The sequence below is a fragment of the Palaemon carinicauda genome, chromosome 37 (genome assembly GCF_036898095.1).
Source record: "Palaemon carinicauda isolate YSFRI2023 chromosome 37, ASM3689809v2, whole genome shotgun sequence".
In the NCBI taxonomy this organism is placed as follows: Eukaryota; Metazoa; Arthropoda; class Malacostraca; order Decapoda; family Palaemonidae; genus Palaemon; species Palaemon carinicauda.
In genome coordinates, this window is record NC_090761.1 from 11,602,074 (window position 1) to 11,624,025 (window position 21,952).

Sequence of the window (21,952 nt, forward strand, 5' to 3'; positions counted from 1 at the left end):
ATTCAAGTTTTTCTTCAACTTCTTTCGTGGTGAGTACAGTAACAATCTTTATTTTTTTTATACATGTTTTACTTTAATATTCTAACATTTTAATATTTGTGCCTGTTTTAGTTTAGTATGCATTAAGTTAAAGGGAAGGTTTTAAAAGTCTGAATATACATGTTATAACCTATCATATTTTTTTGTTTAAAATTTACATTTACATACGTAAAACATCACACACACACACACACACAAACTCTCTCTCTCTCTCTCTCTCTCTCTCTCTCTCTCTCTCTCTCTCTCTCTCTCTCTCTCTCTCTCTCTCTCTCTCTCTCTCTCTCGTAAATTGTTTTCCTGCTTTGCTACGTATGTACTGTATGATTTTATATAGATACGGTAAATAATATTTGTAATAACATTTTCTAAAAGCTTTTACTGTAATATCATTATTTATCACTTTCATCATGCGCGTTAAATGCCTTCGTTTGTTTACTGAGCATGGTTGTTTACTGAGCGTAGAAACGGCGGCGTCATAAAGAAAGACATTTCATTTGGAAGTCCTAAGAAAAATTAAGTAAAACATTGGTAATAACAAAATCAACATACTGTACTGAATAATCAATATAATCGATGCAAAAACTAACCTATACACAGATGTGTAAATGCGTTTGTTTCTTCATTATGATCAGAGATAAACGTAAACAAAACATTGGTTGCCATTTTTTATCGTGCTTTTTGGCGTGTTTAGGAAACGCATGATATAATCGCCTTTAATATTTGTGCCTGTTTTAGTTTAGGGTACTGTAGTACATGCATTAAGTGTTCTGTACATTAAAGGGTAGTTGGTAACAGTACTACGTACAAGGGAAGGTTTCAAAAATCTGAATACACATGTTAAATAAATACATAAATATTGTGTCACTACTTCGCGGATTTTCACCTATCGCGGTCGGGTCTGGAACCTATCTACCGCGATAAACGAGGGCTCACTGTAAATCAGTTGCTGTTTGCGGATGATACTGTACTGGTTGCAGACACAGAAGAGAAGCTTGGACGATTAGTGACAGAATTTGGAAGTGTGTGTGAGAGAAGGAAGTTGAGAGTTAATGTGGGTAAGAGTAAGGTTTTGAGATGTACGAGAAGGGAAGGTGGTGCGAGGTTGAATGTCATGTTGAATGGAGAGTTACTTGAGGAGTTGGATCAGTTTTAAGTACTTGGGGTCTGTAGTTGCAGCAAATGGTGGAGTGGAAGCAGATGTACGTCAGAGAGTGAATGAAGGTTGCAAAGTGTTGGGGGCAGTTAAGGGAGTAGTAAAAAATAGAGGGTTGGGCATGAATGTAAAGAGAGTTCTATATGAGAAAGCAATTGTACCAACTGTGATGTATGGATTGGAGTTGTGGGGAATGAAAGTGATGGAGAGACAGAAATTGAATGTGTTTGAGATGAAGTGTCTAAGGAGTATGGCTGGTGTATCTTGAGTAGATAGGGTTAGGAACGAAGTGGTGAGGGTGAGAACGGGTGTAAGAAATGAGTTAGCAGCTAGAGTGGATATGAATGTGTTGAGGTGGTTTGGCCATGTTGAGAGAATGGAAAATGGCTGTCTGCTGAAGAAGGTGATGAATGCAAGAGTTGATGGGAGAAGTACAAGAGGAAGGCCAAGGTTTGGGTGGATGGATGGAGTGAAGGAAGCTCTGGGTGATAGGAGGATAGATGTGAGAGAGGCACGAGAGCGTGCTAGAAATAGGAATGAATGGCGAGCGATTGTGACGCAGTTCCAGTAGGCCCTGCTGCTTCCTCCGATGCCTTAGATGACCGCGGAGGTAGCAGCAGTAGGGGATTCAGCATTATGAAGCTTCATCTGTGGTGGATAACGGGGGAGGGTGGGCTGTGGCACCCTAGCAGTACCAGCTGAACTCGGTTGAGTCCCTTGTTAGGCTGGGAGGAACGTAGAGAGTAGAGGTCCCCTTTTTGGTTTCATTTGTTGATGTCGGCTACCTCCCAAAATTGGGGGAAGTGCCTTGGTATATGTATGTATGTATGTGAATCTTACCTAATTTGTGAAATCACAAATTTTAAGTAATTTGTATTTTTCCTAACATACTTACCTCGAACTACTTTCTTAGGAGAGTCTGGGGATCTCTCAATCACCGACCAAGAATTTTGCGTAATTGCCCCCCTCTCCGCTGCCTCTCAAGGGTGTTCCAGGGCGAAGGGATACACGCCCAGGAGCGACCCAGGTCACCCGGTTGGCCATGCTTTCCAACTATTAAGCTTATGTTTTAAGTCGTCCTCTAACTCCAGAAGATACTCGGGGCAAGATGGGAGGGCCGTTACCCGAAAGTAGTTCGAGGCAAGTATGTTAGGAAAAATACAAATTACTCAAAATTTGTGATTTGTTCCAACACAGAATACTTACCTCGAACTACTTTCTTAGGAAACTTATACTTTAGGAGGAGGGAGTAGCTTACAGATTGAAATGTTCGAGACTCGCTGGGGCCCTTGAACTAGATAGGGGGCTAGTTTTGGACTCCCAGGGAGAGGCAGGAGTAGGGGAAAGCACGCAAAAGTCTACCTTATGTACAACTCACCTTTTATTCAAAATCCATACTTGATGTGTTCTAACGTCCCATCTCTCATGTAGGGATGGGGAAAAAAGGGGGGTGGAGTCTCGGGAAAAGGATAAGAGGTTAACAAGGAAGTAAGGAGGAACTTGTGTTGCTTACGATTACTTCCCACGGCTAACCCGGGGCTCAAACTACTAAACTTGTTGCATGGCCGCAATGACTGGCCCGATGGAGAAAGTATCCAAGGACTTCCTTGTATAGTCCTTGAGGTAGTTGGCTATAAAGGTAAACTGCCTAGCCCAAGTGCCCGCCCGTAAGATTTGGCTTACCGCCATGTTGGTTCCAAACGCTAAGGACATGCTAAGGCCTCTAATATCATGAGGTCTTGGGGGTACCAGGCACCGTGGAGCCCTCATTCTCATAGGCCCTCCTTATGACCTGTCTCAGCCAGAATATATGTTATGGTGTTTTTGGAAACTGCCTTCTTGACCGAGCCTTTGGCCACATCTCACTGGGGAACCCTTGAGGTGCAGGGATCCCAAGTTTGCTCAATACTCCTGATGAGCATCAAGATGTGACGCGAGGTCCCTAGATTGATGCCCTTAAGTTGGAACACCTGTCCTAACACTGCTTGAACCCCTCTGATGGCTGGGATGGAGACCCCTAGATCATCCCTCAAGTGTACCAGGAAGTCTGTGATGTTGTGGACCGAAACGTCCAAGGGCCAAAGGTTCTGAGTGGCACACCATTTGACAAAGGTTGCCCATTTAGCACCAACACGAGGACCTCCGCAGGTACCCCGACATCCTATCCGCTGTTTTGTCCGAGAACCCTTCCTTCCTTGGCAACCGCTTGATAACCTCCACGCGTGAAGCCTTAGCCCCTGAGGGTTTTCGTGCACCTTTTGGAAGTGTGGTTGACTTAGCAGGTCTCCTCTCATTGGTAAGGGCCACGGCGGGAGAATGGCTAGGTCCTGCAGATCCACAAACCACTATCTCTCCGGCCACCAGGCCGCTACCAAAGTCATCTCTGTGGACTTTGACTGTCTTAACCTGTTGAGCACCTGTCTGATCATCCCGAAGGGGGGAAAGGCGTATACGTCGAGGTTGTCCCAAGGGTGCTGGAAGGCGTCTTCGAAGGCTGCTGTCGGATCCGGTATCGGGGAGCAGAACATGGGGTGCTTCGCGTTTAGTCTTGTGGCGAACAAGTCTATCACTGGGGAGACCCAATGACGGAGGATTTCCTGTGCCACTTGGGGGTGAAGGGACCACTCTGATCCCACTATTTGGCCTTCCCTGCTTAGCCCGTCCGCCAGGACGTTCCTCTTTCCGGGTATGAATCTGGCCGATAGGAGAATGTCGTTCCTTTCGGCCCATTCTAGGACCCGAGCTGTGAGATAGCACAAATCCCTTGATCTTAGCCCTCCTTGTTTCTTGATGTACGCTACTACCGTGGCGTTGTCGCACATGAGGGCTACCGAGTTCCCCTGAACGAGGCGGACGAAGGTTATCAATGCCCTTTGCAATGCCATGAGCTCCAGAAGATTGATGTACTGGGCCTTTTCCTCCACTGACCACTTCCCCTCTGCTGTTTCCTCGAGGAGATGCGCTCCCCACCATTCCTTCGATGCGTCCGTGAAGAGCAGTATCTCCGGGGGAGGGGAGCCGAACAGAATCCCTTTCAACGTATTCCTCCTGTCGGACCACCAAAGGAGAGCTTCTTTGGAGGGAAGTGACACCGGGATTATCTTCTGTGGGGAGCTTCCCTTTGACCAGAGGTCCTTCAGGTTCCACTGAACTGGTCTGAGTTTGAGCCTGTCCTGCAGAACCAACTTCTCTAATGAGACCAGGTGACCTACTAATCTCTGCCAATCCTTGGCCTTCCCTCGGGCACCGGTCAGGAACGGGCAGATCACCTGGTCCAGGTTGTCTAGTCTCTCCTGGGATGGGAGGGCTCTCACCAGCCGGGAATCTAACACCATCCCCAGGTAAGTCATCTTGGTGGTGGGAACCAGATGGGATTTCCCGAAATTGATGGTTATCCCAAGTTCTTTGCAGAAATTGATTAGTTGACTCCCTTGTTCTTTCAAGATTACCTCTGAGGCTGAAAGCAACAACCAGTCGTTGAGGTACCTTATCAGTCTGATGCCTTGCTTGTGTGCCCAGGTCAAGACCAGGGCAAAGACTCTCGTGAAGACTTGAGGGGCTGTCGACAGACCGAAGCAGAGGGTCCTGAATTGAAGAGTCTGGGGCCCCACTTTACCCTGAGAAACTTTTTACTGGAGAGGTGAACGGGAACCTGGAAGTAGGCATCCTTGAGATCCAGAGACATCATGAAATCCCCTTCTCTCACGGCTGCCAGAACCGACTTCGGTGTGTCCATCTTGAAGGGCGTCTTCTTGATGAATTTGTTCAAAGCCAAGGTCGATTACTGGTCTCCAACCTCCTGTCGCTTTTTCCACCAGGAAGAGTCTGCTGTAGAATCCCGGTGCCAGCTCGTGCACGGGTTTCAGGGCTCTTTTCTCGAGCATAACTTCCACCTCTGCCTGTAGAGCTGCCTTCTTCTCTGAGTTGTTGGGAGCTAACCATACCCCTCGGTGATTGGGGATTAGCGGGGCGGCTCTGACAGGAAGGGAATCCTGTATTCCTCCCTGTGAACAGTAACCATCCTGAGAACAGTAACCGTCCATGGGTCCGCCCCGTTGTCCCACTATGCTTACCAAAATTGTTTAAGGCATCCCCCCACCAGGGGTGTGGGGAGGTGTAGGGGACCTCTCTCCCTATCTCCTTCTATGAAGGCGGTTTGACCGGCTTCTCCTTGACCAGGAGAACTTAGGTCTATAGGAGGTTTGGGGTTGAGCACCATTCCCCCTGGAGGGCCGCGGAGGCTGGTGCCATGAAGAGGTGGATGCTCCTTGCCTATCTGGGGGCGGAAGTGGGTAGGCCCCGTCCGCCGGAGGTCTCCTCGCAAAGGCCCACCTTGGCAACTGCTGCCTGGGCTCGGCTGGAATCTTCAATCTGCTGACTCTCTCCATTGTCTCTGCTACCGTCTGGAGAGGGAACATTGTCTTGGCCCAGATGGGAGAGTTTCTAAGGAACTTTGCCTTTCGCTCGGAGAGCCTGCGGGAAAGTCTGCTTAGGATAGTGTCACTTCTCTTCAGAACCCAGTTAGCAGTCTGGGTAAGGGACTGGCATGCCAGAAATTTCATGGCTTTATCCCTTGAGCAGATCAATTCTTTCAGAAGAGCCTGATTGTCTGGCACTGCGAGGTCATATGAGATCTGAAAGTCCGCCAGTGTACAGGCCCACCAATCCAGCCAAGAGGTGACGTTCACAACGTCCTGTGCGATGACCTCCATCATGGAGGGCTCCGCTGGAGAGAAGACCACCGGCTCGCTAAGGCTACGTTCGTCCGAGTTGCCTTGGCTTTGAGTAACGACCACTTCTTCTACCGTGCGGGGCCCTGAATGGTGACCGTCCGGCACGTAGAACTTCATCTGGGTCTTGAGACCCGGTAGGAGTTTGCCTGAGCCTTGTGATCTCAGGGAATTCTCCGGGGCTGAGAAGTACAGGTCCACGTGTTCCATTCCCATGGCAACATCGGGGGCTAAAGGTAGGGTCAAGGAAGGCTTCTTCTGCACAGGATCCTCCACCATCCTGCCCAGACCCGAGAGCCAAGATCGCGCAGCCATTGGTTGAGGTTCGTCCAACTTATGGTGCCGTCGGATGAGAGCAAGCACCTTACGGTAGAACGAGACCTCCTCCACCGAACACTCGCCCGAGTCAATTAAACCGTCCACTACCCGTACCCCGCATCGGCAGGTTCATCGAACGCAGAGGGATCCGTGGGCGTGGAGGCATCCCGTTCCTCCTGGTAGGATGATGGAGCAGGCGCCTCCGTCACGGGTAGAGCTGTCAGGGCGGAGATAGCCGTCATAGGTCTACCTCCTCCCGGGCTCACCCGGATGGTCGTGGCAGCGGCGAATCCCGAAACTTGGCCGGGACAGCTGTGACCAAAGACACTTGAGTCACGTTACTGGGCCGAGCTTGCGGGATTTCTCCGCACACGGGTGGCTCCGCCGACTTACTAGGCCGGGCCAGTAAAGAGACTGCCAACGGTGGCCCCGACAAACGGGCGGAGCCGAAGAGACACTGTACAGGGCAACGGGAGCGGCTCCAGCAGCCACCGAGGCAGGCACGGGAGCGGCAACCGACCTGCTGGATTCCCTACGATATCGAACCACTGTGACATACCTCTTCCGCGGCAATAACCTCCTTCGGTAGTCCCTCCTCGAGGACCTCCTCCTCTTTGTGGGCAGACTGTCGCGTGGGCTCGATCTCCTCCTCCTCGAGTCTCGATCGCTGTAACCATCCGACGAATAGGATTCGTAGGAGAAGTCGTCATCGGAGTACGAGGAGACAAACTTCCGACTCTACCACGAGCCTCCTGGGGGTCCTGGGTCTGGAATTCGGGATTACCAGCTCCATGAAGTCCGGCGGGAGCGTGGCTGATGGTGCCGGGGGTGAATGGGTTATGGGACGACCTTCGAACCATCCTTCGCTGTCCTCCTCCAATCTCAAGTGGGACCTGAAGGGAGTCCTCTAGGCCCTCCAAACGATGGAGTTGGGGTCCGAAACGCCCGTGGGTCGCTTACCAATGTCCTGGCCACCCCCGGAAAATGTTGCACCTGAAAAGCACGTTACGGGCGTGGGGATGGGCGCTGAAGCCTTCATCTATAGCACACACTCCCACCACTTTAGCAGACCCCTCACTTGTCTGCATAGACCCCTTCAACACAGAATCCCCCACATTAGACTCATGGGGAACAGCAATGGGCCGCTTCCCCGAAACGGACTTACCTAGTCCCCTACCCTGGGTAGGGGAAGGCGAAGGAGAACCTCTCTTCGACAGGACCGAGGGCGACGTCACCGGCGACGAAAGACCTGACTTCTTAGGCGACCTCTTAGAAGCCTTCTTCTTTTTCTTGGCGAAAAGAGCCCATTGGAGCTCCGGCCAAGACTCACACTCCGGGCACTTAAGACTCCGGGAAACACCTCTTCCCCCGACACGAGGAGCACATGGAATGCGGGTCGACCCCGGTCGGCAAGAGCCATGCCCTGCAAGACTTAGCCACTTGAGGCCCGGGACGTTGACGCTGAGGTTCCACGACAAAAGTGAACACAAACGACACAAGGACACAAGGGAAAGGTGAAGAACACAACGGGAATACGTGAGACACAAGGTAAAGGAAAGCACGGGAACACGTGGGACAAGGGTTGAGAACACAAAGTAATCACGTGAGAACACAAGGTGAACGGTCGGGATAAGGGAGAGAGCGGCGAGATATTATCTACGTCGCAACCAGAAGCTTAATGGTTGGAAAACATGCCCACACGCGTGACCTGGGTCGCTCCTGGGCGTGTATCCCTTCGCCCTGGAACGCCCTTGAGAGGCAGCGGAGAGGGGGGGGAGGGGCAACTACACACAATTCTTGGTCGATGATTGAGAGATCCCCAGACTCTCCTAAGAAAGTAGTTCGAGGTAAGTATTCTGTGTTGGAACAATTTTATATTAAAACCTTGACTCGCCAATTATACCTGAATTTGACTACCCCCCATGAAGGATGAATTTTGCTCAGTTACTGGCTGTATGCAGTAGTCCTGAAAAGAAGATAATTAGAGCCATCGAGAAGATGGAGTGTAAGATCAATGCAACTGAGGCAGCCATTATTTTCAACAATTAAGTTTTTACGGGGAAGAGAGAGAGCACGTCTGCTCTACACTGAGCCAAAAGCAAAAAGGGATAAATAGATGAGCTGACTGTGTGAGTGGGATGGTTGGTCTAAACCCCACTAACTAGTGGCAGGTAGTTTACCTCGCGTAAAAAGTTTACGGCTAGTTTCCAGCTGCGCCAAAACAATATACCCATAGTAAAGAGCGAAGGGTTTGTATTTGTGTAGGAACAAAAAGATTCTAGTTTGTTTTAGTTATTAAGAAACAGAATTGCACAAGGGTAATACATTGTTTTCAATAAAAGGAAAGAAAAAGCTAATTATTTTACACAATTTTCCCTTACAGTATAAGAAATTTACAGAATAGTATGCTTTAAATATTTCCTTATTTAAAAAACAAAACGGGTTAAAGCAAATTTTCGTCGGTTTTATATTAGTTTAGCAGACAGCATAGGAAGAAAAACTTTGGGAGCTGCATGTCAGCACATACCTTGAATTCCATTGATACAGAAGTTCTCTTTTAAATATCCCCCGAAAGATAAAAGCAAAATTATTAGAAATATGTATAAATCTTAAATTTACAAACTACAAAGATTTTGTCAATTAGATCTTAAATCATACAGTTCTGGAGCCTAAAGATTGACGAGTAAATTGGAACTTGAAAACAAGATTTAAAAAATGAAACGGGGAATTACTTGTACAGAAACATGGAATCAATATGTCACATGAAATAATCAATCCAATGAGTCCACAAAATAGCTCCTTAAACCAAGGTGTGTAGCAGATGACAACATAATTCCATAGGCAATATATTACTCCAAATAACTTATAGACCATTTCATTATCCAATGAGTGCTTTAGACAACTCCCTACAAGTTTATTAAATAACACTGAAGACAAGTGTCCAGAATTACTTTTAAAAAGGTCATGAATAAGTGAATGGATAAAGAAATAAGGCCCTAATAACTTCACAGCCAAAGTGATGTCCTGAACAAATCAATGAATCTCACAAAAAAAAATCTGTAAATAAGGGATACTCCAAATTGATAATTCAAACATGTGCCCCAGATAGCTTATTGAATCAAGAAACACCTTGACTAACACCATAGATAAATTATTCTAATATTACCGAATAGATTAAAGAGTATCCCAAATAACGTAAAAGCCTGAATTTTGCAATAATCCATAGCTAAGGAGTTCCTCAAATAACTCCATAGACCAAGGAGTGCTACAAAAGAAGTTTTAAGAGAATTGAAACCAATGAGTGTTCACCAAATCTTGGTAAATATGTTATTTTCATTAGTAAAATAAATTTTTGAATATACTTACCCGATAATCATGTAGCTGTCAACTCTGTTGCCGACAGAAATCTACGGTCGGGATACGCCAGCGATCGCTATACAGGTGGGGGTGAACACCACAGCGCCATCTGTGGTCAGGTACTCCAGTACTTCTTGTCAACACCACCTCAATTTTTTCCTCGGTCCACTGGTTCTCTATGGGGAGGAAGGGTGGGTCAATTAAATCATGATTATCGGGTAAGTATATTCAAAAATTTATTTTACTAATGAAAATAACATTTTTCAATATTAATCTTACCCGATAATCATGTAGCTGATTCACACCCAGGGTGGTGGGTGGAGACCAGCATACATGTTAACAAAGAAGCTAAGTATCCCGTATTTTATTTTATTAGTTATTCAAAAATAACATAAAATAAATAAGTACCTGGTAAGGAAGACGACTTGAACCATTACTCTGCCTTTATTAAGTACGTCTTCCTTACTGAGCGTAGCGGTCCTCTTAGGATGCTGAACGACTCTTAGGTGCTGAAGTATAAAGGGCTGCAACCCATACTAAAGGACCTCATCACAACCTTTAACCTCGGCGCTTCTCAAGAAAGAATTGACCACCCGCCAAATCAACAAGGATGTGGAAGGCTTCTTAGCCGACCGTACAACCCATAAAAAGTATTCAAGAGAAAGGTTAAAAAGGTTATGGGATTATGGGAATGTAGTGGCTGAGCCCCCGCCTACTACTGCATTCGTTGCTACGAATGGTCCCAGGGTGTAGCAGTTCTCGTAAAGAGACTGGACATCTTTGAGATAGAATGATGCGAACACTGACTTGCTTCTCCAATAGGTTGCATCCATAACACTCTGCAGAGAACGGTTCTGTTTGAGGGCCACTGAAGTAGCCACAGCTCTCACTTCCTGTGTCCTTACCTTCAGCAAAGCAAGGTCTTCTTCCTTCAGATGAGAATGTGCTTCCCTAATCAGGAGCCTGAATAGGTAAGAAACTGAGTTCTTAGACCTTGGAAGAGAAGGCTTCTTGATAGCACACCATAAGGCTTCTGATTGGCCTCGTAAAGGTTATGACCTTTTTAGATAGTACCTAAGAGCTCTAACTGGGCAAAGTACTCTCTCCAGTTCGTCCCCCACCAAGTTGGACAGGATTGGGATCTCTAACGACTTAGGCCAAGGACGTGAAAGAAGCTCGTTTTAGCAAAAAACCGAGCTGCAAGGAACATGTAGCCGTTTCAGATGTGAAAACTATGTTCCTGCTGAAGGCGTGGATCTCACTTACTCTTTTAGCTGTTGTCAAGCACACGAGGAAAAGAGTTTTTAATGTGAGGTCCTTAAAAGAGGCTGATTGGAGAGGTTCAAATCTTGATGACATAAGGAACCTTAGGACCACGTCTAGATTCCAGCCTGGAGTGGACAACCGACGTTCCTTTGAGGTCTCAAAAGACCTAAGGAGGTCCTGTAGATCTTTGTTGGTGGAAAGATCCAAGCCTCTGTGGCGGAAAACCGCTGCCAACATACTTCTGTAACCCTTAATCGTAGGAGCTGAAAGGGATCTTACGTTCCTTAGATGTAACAGGAAGTCAGCAATCTGGGTTACAGTGGTACTGGATGAGGAAACTGCATTGGCCTTGTACCAGCTTCGGAAGACTTCCCCTTTAGACTGATAGACTCTGAGAGTGGATGTCCTCCTTGCTCTGGCAATCGCTCTGGCTGCCTCCTTCGAAAAGCCCCTAGCTCTTGAGAGTCTTTCGAAAGTCTGAAGGCAGTCAGACGAAGAGCGTGGAGGTTTGGATGTACCTTCTTTACGTGAGGTAGACGTAGAAGGTCCACTCCTAGAGGAAGAGTCCTGGGAATGTCGACCAGCCATTGCAGTACCTCTATGAACCATTCTCTCGCGGGCCAGAGCGGAGCCAACCAACGTCAGCCGTGTCCCTTTGCGAGAGGCGAACTTCTGAAGTACCCTGTTGACAATCTTGAACGGCGGGAATGCATACAGGTCGAGATGGGACCAATCCAGCAGAAAAGCATCCACGTGAACTGCTGCTGGGTCTGGAATCGGAGAACAATACAACGGGAGCCTCTAGGTTATCGAGGTAGCGAACAGATCTATGGTTGGCTGACCCCACAGGGCCCAAAGTCTGCTGCAAACATTCTTGTGAAGGGTCCACTCTGTGGGGATGACCTGACCCTTCCGGCTAAGGCGATCTGCCATGACATTCATATCGCCCTGAATGAACCTCGTTACCAGCGTGAGCTTTCGATCTTTTAACCAGATGAGGAGGTCCCTTGCGATCCAGAACAACTTCCACGAATGAGTCCTTCCCTGCTTGGAGATGTAAGCCAAGGCTGTGGTGTTGTCAGAGTCCACCTCCACCACCTTGTTAAGCTGGAGGGACTTGAAGTTTATCAAGGCCAGATGAACCGCCAACAGCTCCTGGCAATAGATGTGAAGTGTCCTTAGCTCCTGATTCCATGTTCCCGAGCATTCCTGTCCGTCCAAAGTCGCACCCCAGCCCGTGTCTGATGCGTCAGAGAAGAGACGGCGGTCGGGTTTCTGAACAGCCAAAGGTAGACTTCCTTGAGAAGAAAGCTGTTCTTTCACCACGTGAGAGTAGACCTCCTCTCTTCGGAAACAGGAACTGAGATCGTCTCTAGCGTCATGTCCTTTATCCAGTGAGCCGCTAGATGATACTGAAGGGGGCGGAGGTGGCGTCTCCCTAACTCGATGAACAGGGCCAGCGATGAAAGTGTCCCTGTTAGACTCATCCACTACCTGACTGAGCATCGGTTCCTTCTCAGCATGCTCTGGATGCAATCTAGGGCTTAGTAGATCCTTGGGGCCGACGGAAAAGCCCGAAAAGCTCGACTCTGAAGATCCATACCCAGGTAGACAATGGTCTGGGATGGGACGAGCTGGGACTCCTCAAAATTGACCAGGAGGCCCAGTTCCTTGGTCAGATCCATAGTCCATCTGAGAATCTCCAGACAGCGACGACTTGTGGGAGCTCTTAAAAGCTAGTCGTCTGACGGAGCCGGACACAAGATCATGGTACTGCTGCACAGTCTGTGAACTGTCAACCATGGGGAAGCGAGGAAGTACAGTGACAACCCGAAGCTGTCTAGACTGTCTGGGTCGTACAGACAACTCCTTATCGGGTTGCTGAGGTTGCCGCACTGCGTCACAACAAGTCACTTCTGCTGGTTGTTGAACGTCTTCCCAGTGACACACTGACTCCGTAAACAAAAAAAACCTCTAACAAGGACTAAGCTTGGACTGCATGTCTTGCAACACAGCTCAAGGTCTATGGGAGCAGGTGTGGTAACAGACGGGGTTAGCGACTGAAGTGGAACCATTACCCTCCCTGGAAGCATGTTATGCTTAAATAAAAGTCCATAGGAGGCTAAGCAGCTAAAGGCTCCTCTCCAAATGACAGAGTCCTCAAGGGAATATCAGAAGGAGGGAGAATAGCACTTTCTCATCTACAGGAACCATATCCGAGAAAAGCTAAGTTCTCTCAGTGAGGGTTTCACTGGTGCAAAAGCAGCAGACTAGAAGGCAACGTTATGAAACTGCTTGACAGTCTAGTGAGTTGGCAACAACCAAAGATGTGTGACTGAGGAGCATGCGGTAAGGTATGCAGAGCATGCTGTATGCAGAGCATGCTGTATGTAGAGCATGCTGTAAGGTAAGCAGAGCATATTGCATGGCGTGCGGCTTATGCTGCATGGGATGAGGCTCATGCTGCATGGGATGAGGCTCATGCTGCATGGTATGAGCCTCATGCTGCATGGGATGAGGCTCATGCTGCATGGGATGAGGCTCATGCTGCATGGGATGAGGCTCATGCTGCAAGGGATGAGGCTCATGCCGCATGCGTTGAGGAGGATGCCGCATAGTATGAGGCTCCTGCCTCATGGGTTGAGGCGGTTGCCGCATAGCATGAGGCTCCTGCCTCATGGTTTGAGGAGGATGCCGCATAGCATGAGGCTCCTCATAGCATGAGACTCCTGCCTCATGGGTTGAGGAGGATGCCGCATAGCATGAGGCTCCTGCCTCATGGGTTGAGGAGGATGCCGCATAGCATGAGGCTGCCTCATGGGTAGAGGAGGTTGTCGCATAGCATGAGGCTCCTGCCTCATGGGTTGAGGAGGATGCCGCATAGCATGAGGCTCCTGCCTCATGGTTTGAGGAGGATGCCGCATAGCATGAGGCTCCTGTGAGGTTCCTGCCTCAAGAGTTGCGTCTGCCTCAAGGGTTGAGGAGGTAGCTGCGCAGAGAGAGGCTCATGCTGTGAAGAATGCGGTTGCTGCATGCGTTGAGGTGGCTGCCTCATAGCATGAGGTTCCTGCCTCAAGAGTTGCGTCTGCCTCAAGGGTTGAGGAGGTGGCTGCGCAGAGAGAGGCTCTTGCCTCAAGAGTTGAGGCTCTTGCCTCAAGAGTTGAGGTTCTTGCCTCAAGAGTTGAGGCTCTTGCCTCAAGAGTTGAGGTTCTTGCCTCAAGAGTTGAGGTTCTTGCCTCAAGAGTTGAGGCTCTTGCCTCAAGAGTTGAGGTTCTTGCCTCAAGAGTTGAGGCTCTTGCCTCAAGAGTTGAGGTTCTTGCCTCAAGAGTTGAGGTTCTTGCCTCAAGAGTTGAGGTTCTTGCCTCAAGAGTTGAGGCTCTTGCCTCAAGAGTTGAGGTTCTTGCCTCAAGAGTTGAGGCTCTTGCCTCAAGAGTAGAGGTTCTTGCCTCAAGAGTTGAGGCTCTTGCCTCAGGAGTTGAGGCGGTTGCCGCATAGCATGAGGCTCCTGCCTCAAGGAAAGTGGAGGTTGCTGCATAGCGCTGGTACCTGGCAACTCCCAATGCGGCAGCTCACGCATGGAGGCAGGAGGAGCCTCAACATCATACGTCTGGCAGGGTGGACTGCGCAGAGGTGGAGGAGCGCTCGCAGGAGGAGGTGTGCTAACCTTCTCTGCCTGAAACTCCTGCATCAACACCGCAAGCTGAGACTGCATTGTCTGCAGCATAGACCACTAGAGTTTAAGAAAGACAACAACAAACGGAGCTACTGTCCGTTGAGACTGAGGGTCTAAAACAGCTGGTGCGGCAACAGACGGAGTTACTGCCTGTTGTGATACCACCTTGCCTCTCTGGGAGGTGTGCAGTTGTCGTACTGCAGCAAGTCCGAACTGACCCAGTGCTAATGGCACCACCTAGGAGTTGGACTGGCGCGGAAGGGACCGACTTGCACTTAAAAGCTGCAAGATTTGGTCCATGGTTTCTGCGAGAAACCTCTTCCGCAGACGAGGAATAAAAGGGCTCTCTCGTCTTTGTGTGGGTGGGGTGATCACGTCGGCTACGTGAGTTGGTAACACCCGAAACCACGGAGGGAAACGTCTGTTCGTCGATCAAGGCCTGATGAACCCATAAGTCCTTCGACGTTACTTCTCCCCTGGGCTTGGGAGCTTGTAAGAGGTCCCAGACTAGGCGAACAACTGGCACGAACAGACGAACCCTCGAACGCAACACTGTAACACTTTGCGCTTATCACTTTATCACTTTTGATTTTCTGTTTGCACTTATTTCACTGAACTCGAAACTTTAAGTGGTTTGTACCTGAAACACGCAATTCTATCCTTCATTAAAAGTTAGTAATTGCGAAAACAGTATTACAATGTAACAGAAAAACATAATGAAAGATAAATAATTCAGTGGCTGGAAAAGAGACTAAACACTAGATCAAATAAACTACGTTTAAAATCTCTCACCGCATAAAGCCTGAGAACAAGAATAAAACTCTAGAAACGTTTACCTTCTTCCCCTAAAGAGACTAGGGAGAAGAGCAAAAACGATAACAACGTTACCCGCTTGAACGAAACGTTTATCCTCCTCTCTCTCCCTCCGTCTCTATCTCTCTCTCTCTCTCTCTTGACTTAGCACCTGAGAGATGAGCCCAATTATATATATCGTTAAAACATATTATTGTTAAAGGAAAAAAACTGAAAGATTTCCCAAATAAAAAGTTCCTTTATTAGAATTAAAACCATTTAAGCTAAGAAAGAATGAACAAAACGCTAGAATCGGTTTACTCTTACTGCAACGTGACACCGTGATAGACTCTCTCTCTATCGTAACGATAGAGCGCAAGTTGAACGTTCTGAACGTCAACAACTGCAGAGACAAAACAAAACGTTAGTTCAACTTTGAAAACAGTACGAGACTATCAAAGAAATTCTTTCAAAAACATTAAAATAGCATAATATGTTAACAGGTAAAAACGAAATGACGGGCTCAATGTTAATTAACTTCGGTTCCAAGAAAAGACCGCCTACTATTAGGAAAGGTCGAATATAAACAAATATAAAAATTAATTTTAATAAGTTTATAATAAAAGGAAGTTAATCAAAGAGGCCTATAAAAGGCGGAGAGATATAAAATAAATCTATAACTTTTGTTAAGCAAAATTAAGAAAGAGAGTCTATACTCTCTTCGACACCAACACTTCCGTCTAAGGGAAGGGTCGGCCATTTAAAAGTGAAAGAGAGTTCATACTCTCTTCGTACCAAAATTAAATAAAAAATTAAATCAAATTAATTCCAAAAACTTGCTAAGCTAATGATAAAGCTTCCTGAATAGCGAAGGCTAAACTCTAGAGTAAATACATCACCAAATCGTGAGCAATAACTCCAGAATCAACAGCGTATCCATGTAGGTCTAGCCGGAGGCACGACAGAGGAAAAATTGAGGTGGTGTTGACAAGAAGTACTGGAGTACCTGACCACAGATGGCGCTGTGGTGTTCACCCCCACCTGTATAGCGATCGCTGGCGTATCCCGACCGTAGATTTCTGTCGGCAACAGAGTTGACAGCTACATGATTATCGGGTAAGATTAATATTGAAAAATAGGCATTACCCAATATTTGCCCGAAGAAAACTCGTAAAACAAGGGGAACTCTGGAAGACAATTTCAAACAGAAAGTGCCAGAAAAAAATCTTCATTACTAAAGAAAGCCCTTTATGCCCTGAAATGACATTTCTATCTCCAAAACAGGATTATGTGAAAAAATCTGTAAACAACGTTACTCACAGACAACTCTATCTGGTAAGGAATGCCCAAAGTAACTCAACAGACAAAAAACCCACACAGGATCTTAGGAGAAACTTTACAACAAGCTGATTCCCCACTGCGACAAAACAAGGAATAACTTTGAAGCTATTTAAACCAAACCAGCCCATTCAAAACTGTCAGCTTGAGTGGCCTAAACCTTTCCTTAAGGTAGGCATAATCCTGAAATTCAGAAAAACCTTGTAAAACTTTGTAAACCTAAATATGAAAGAAAATATTTTGAATTGATGTGGTTAGATTACAACCCTTACATAATTTTCTTAAATTTTTTCACAACTAATACAGAGTACCAAAGAACAAAAGCAATGACATACTGATATCCTTAGGGTGGATATCACTGGAAACCAACATGATGTTTTATTACCCTTATGAATAATTAGTTATAGGTTGCTATTAAGTTTATCAAACCATTAATTCTCCTGATATCTATAAATTCAAATTCAATTTCAATACTCCTTCCAGTAACCATTGGAGCAAAATGATTTTAACTATTCCTCAAAAAGGATGCCAACAGGAAGCTTTAAGAAAAATTTAATATCTAAAGGAAACCAAGCTGTGAAATCATTACATCCTCTGAAGGCGATCAATATTTTCAATATGAAAATGCAATAACCCTATCATGAAAAGAGAAATAAACTTTAAGAAAGTATAGATCATGCTTCAAAACTTGATTGGGGATAAATTTCCAAGCTGGATATCGTTATTAGTTTTGTAGAATGCCTTAACTGCTTAAAAATTTTAGCATTTCCCCATCAAACCATCAACACTTAACCAATCATAACATATTTTCATCAAGATCCACAGAAAGAAACTTCTAAAGACTTTTCTTAAAGTACCAGACTAAAGATTCTCCAAGAGTAATTTTCTGGCCAGAACCTTCATATATAATCAGTTACTAACAACACAAACTTGATAGTTTAGCAAAATTTACCTGTATGTTCAAACCAGTCAATTAACTTGAAATAATAATCTAACCAAATAATGCATATCATGTGCAATTCTCCATATTATTCAACATCATGAGCAGCCTTCACATCAGACAGAACAGAAAAGGTGGAACTAAATTACTGCTGCTGAAACTTGCCTATTTACAAAAAACTGCATCTAAGCAGAGAACTCAAAAAAAACCATAGCAATCATCATAGGTTTTATGATATCAAGGTGCATAAGATGTGTTCTAATTAAAGACTAAAGTTAATGGCCAAAAAATATTTACAGAATAGAGAGACCTAATGGAAAGTAAGGATAGAAACAAAACCTTATATGATAAACTTAAACACAAGGTAAAAAACTCAGAAAAGCTATATAGCTTTCCCATCTATCAGCCTAGTCCAATATCCACAGGTACCAACAAGAGAACGGTATCATAAAAATACAATGAATAGAAATCACTGTATAAAAAAGATCTTCCCCCTGTAGTACCTCACCTATTTGAGAAACTGGCCATCAGTTAAGCTTTAGATTACATAAATACATTAGTAAAAATAAGATCAAATATCTGGACCTAAGATGACATATGTTAAAAACACACATTATACTGTACTACATAATTGGATTAAAGATTTTCTACGTCCTTTTTGTAAAAAAGCAGAAAAAAATTACCTAAAGATAGCACAATGTTTGTGAAAAGAAATAGCCATTTAATATTAGTAACATAAGTTTCAGCTATGCTTTCTGATCTAAAAGAATACTATGGTTTAGAGTTTGTGTCATTTTAAATGCTATATAAAACTATGGCAACCATACAAGCATTGTGGTCAAATCAAATTTGAATTTAGTGGCACACAACTGAAAATTATATGACCTTGTTCTATAGTCTTGATAAAACAAGGTATTACTAACATACTTATACCTCATATTAAAAATATCATATGAGTAAAATTTACATTTGATAACAATAATGAGGCTTCTAGTAAATTTAGTAAGACAAGTTACCAAGAGACTGAGCAGGTTATCAAAGTTATTGAATTGGTGATTCAGTGATATTTTAAGTAGCATATAAAGTATAACGTAATTTTAAGTTTTGTTTGTTGAAATTTTCAAATAAAAAACTGACAGTAGCATTTACAAAAGTTAGGACTTAATCAGTACAGTAAAATGTACAAAGAAAACTTTATGGCTCAGACAGCAACAGATTTTAGGGTTTATAAAAAATATTAGTTTTGTAGCTGAATTCAAACTGTTAACTTTGAGAAATCAATCAGGCCACTTGGAGCCTCAGTGTAAACAGACCTACACAAGAATTTTGAAGATGATTAATTCTTCCAATACCCAAGACAATGGCATGTCTTTTTTTTATGAAGTCAGAGATCCTCTAGTTCACATTTGAACAGAAGTTTTCTTGTGGTTAATGGACAGCACCGCTATATCTGCTGTCAGGTATTTATTAATCTCAAGCAAGCGACCAACTGTATCCTGAAAAAAAAAATATTATATGAATTACTACTACCCTCATAATTTAGGACAAATAAGGCGCTTTGATAGGAGAACCGAAACATATACTAAAAAATCACGTATATAAAAAGTTATTAGATGAGTTTATATCAAAAAAAAAATTTTTACTTTTCATAACTATTCTTTCATGAAAATCAATAGAAACAAGCACACGCATTCTATAGATTCAGTTCATAGATTTTTTTTTACTATGTTATCTAAATGAGCTATTTAGATTTCCTATAAACAAAGATTTAATCCATGAGTTTGCTAAAAATAGCATTTAGATGAGGGTAGGAAAAGAAGATAAAAATAAGCTTTTACAAATGGAAATTGGGGTATCAATTGGTATGAAAAAAATTATCTACAGATTATAAGGAACGTTTCAATTAATTGAAGGAGTAACATTAGAAAATTCAAGACATCAATATGGAAGTAACTGATTTATTAATATAAATTAATGGATTAATATGCCCGCTTTTATTCTATCTTCAAATTGACTAACATGAACAAGAAAAATGGTATTTTCATTTGAAAATAAGTTTTTAAATGTACTTACCTGGTAGTTACATATATTTAGCTTTATCCCGCCGATTCGTCGCACGCACGACAGAAATTCAAAATTCACGGCAATTGCAAATAGATGGCCAGGTAATCATACCTGTGCTCCCTCTACCCAGGTACCTAGAACCATTCCCATTTGTCCTCAGAAATTCCATGCCCCAGTTCTCAGAGGGGAGGAGGGAGGGACCTTTTACATATGTAACTACCAGGTAAGTATATTTAAAAACTTATTTTAAAATAAAAATACCATTTTTAAATACTGTATCTAACTTCCCTGGTAGTTACATATACTGTATATAGTTGATTGACACCATTGGTGGTGGGTTAGAGAACAGCAACACTGTCGGGAATTCGTATAATTATCAATCGCTACAAATTAGCTGTCGATGTCTCACAGGATGTAGATACAGGAGAGGCGGTTCCCAGCCCCCTCGTCCCGTCCCTTTTAGTCGCCTCTTACGACACGCAGGGATAACGTTGGCGCTATTCTAATTTTTATATGCTCTGGGTGATAGGAGGATAGATGTGAGAGAGGCAAGAGAGCGTGCTAGAAATAGGAATGAATGGCGAGCGATTGTGACGCAGTTCCGGTAGGCCCTGCTGCTGCCTCCAATGCCTTAGATGACCGCGGAGGTAGCAGCAGTAGGGGATTCAGCATTATGAAGCTTCATCTGTGATGGATAATGTGGGAGGGTGGGCTGTGGCACCTTAGCAGTACCATCTGAACTCGGTTGAGTCCCTTGTTAGGCTGGAGGAACGTAGAGAGTAGAGGTCCCCTTTTTGTTTTTGTTTCATTTGTTGATGTCGGCTACCCCCCAAAATTGGGGGAAGTGCCTTGGTATATGTATGTATGTATGTACAAATTAGCTGTACCAATAATCTGGTTCCTACCTGATAAGGAAGCTGGCTTCATAGTTTTCCTACCTCATTTGCCTGCATTTCTTGTGAGACCCAGCGATCCACCCGGGGGGCTGTAGAAAGTCTCTGTGGGGCTGTCACACAGTCCTTGACCTTAACATGACTAGACCACCACCCTTGCTATCCTGGCATAGCCATGGAGAATGATCTGACCACCTGACCCACTAACACCCTAAAAACACTCCATAAAACCTAACTTAGACTTGCACCCCTGACCGTGGAAGGTTGGAACAACCTTCAACAGACAACCTGTGAAATCAAGTTCAAGAAAAAGCAGGGGTACAAACAAGGTTATAGGTTAGAGGCAGTAGTACCTTCTCCAACTACAGCGCCGGAGGAAACGTACGGACCCAGGGAACAACAATCCTCATATTGGGTCTGAACCTCTTTAAGCTAACAATCTGCGAAGATTGACTTGCTTCGCCAGAATGTCGCTTCCAAAATCGATTTCATAGACTTCTTGTGTCTATAAGCCATCGAAGTCGCCACAGCTCTTACTTCGTGTGCTTTGACTTTGAGGATTGGGAAGCTTTTCTCATCACAGTTCTGGTGAGCTTCCCTTATTAAATCCTTGATAAAGAACGCCAGTGCATTCTTCGACAAGGGTAACGAAGGTTTCTTCACCGAGCACCAGAGGTTGGCTGCCTGTCCTCTCATGTTTTTGGTCCTCTGCAGATAAAATTTTATGGGCCTCACTGGACAAAGGCCTTTCTCCTTTTCCCGTCCTACTAAATGAGATAATCCTGGAATAATAAAGGATCTGGGCCATGGCTGAGAAGGATTCTCGTTTTTGGCGAGAAAACCTAGTTGCAGCGAGCAGACTGCCTTCTTTCCATTGAAGCCTACATTTCTGCGAAAAGCTTACAATTCTCCTTTCCTCTTGGCTGTTGCCAACGCAACCAGGAATAGGGTCTTAGTGAGATCTTTCCACGAAGCCTTGTCGAGAGGTTCAAACCTGCTCGAGGTTAAAAACATCAGGACTACATCCAAATTCCAAGAGGGGGTTGGGTTGTCCTTCCTCTTAACTGTCTCAAAGGACCTTATGAGGTCCGAGAGATCCTTGTCTCCTCACACGTCAATATCTCTGTGACGGAAGACGGAAGCTATCATGCTGCGGTATCCCTTGATGGTTGATACTGCTAGTTTCTCTTGGGTTCTTAAGTGTAACAGAAAATCTTCCAGTTCAGTTAGAGAGGTACTGGAAGAGGAAATGTTGTTAACTGCACCATTCCCTGAAAACGTCCCACTTTGACTGGTACACCTTGATTGTGGACGTCCTCCTTGCTCTCGCGATTGCTCTTGCAGCTTCCCTCGAAAAGCCCTTCGGTCTTGCCAGTGTTTCGATAGTCG

General features: G+C 45.0%; 1 long non-coding RNA gene across 1 annotated transcript in view; it reads right to left on the reverse strand.

Moving 5' to 3' along the window:
* Positions 1-21,952, reverse strand: part of LOC137629453 (uncharacterized) — a 108,105-nt gene that overhangs the window by 22,673 nt on the left and 63,480 nt on the right. The window contains exon 2 of the long non-coding RNA XR_011041509.1: positions 18,920-19,102. This is a non-coding gene — a long non-coding RNA (uncharacterized lncRNA). The remainder of the gene's footprint in view (positions 1-18,919; positions 19,103-21,952) is intronic.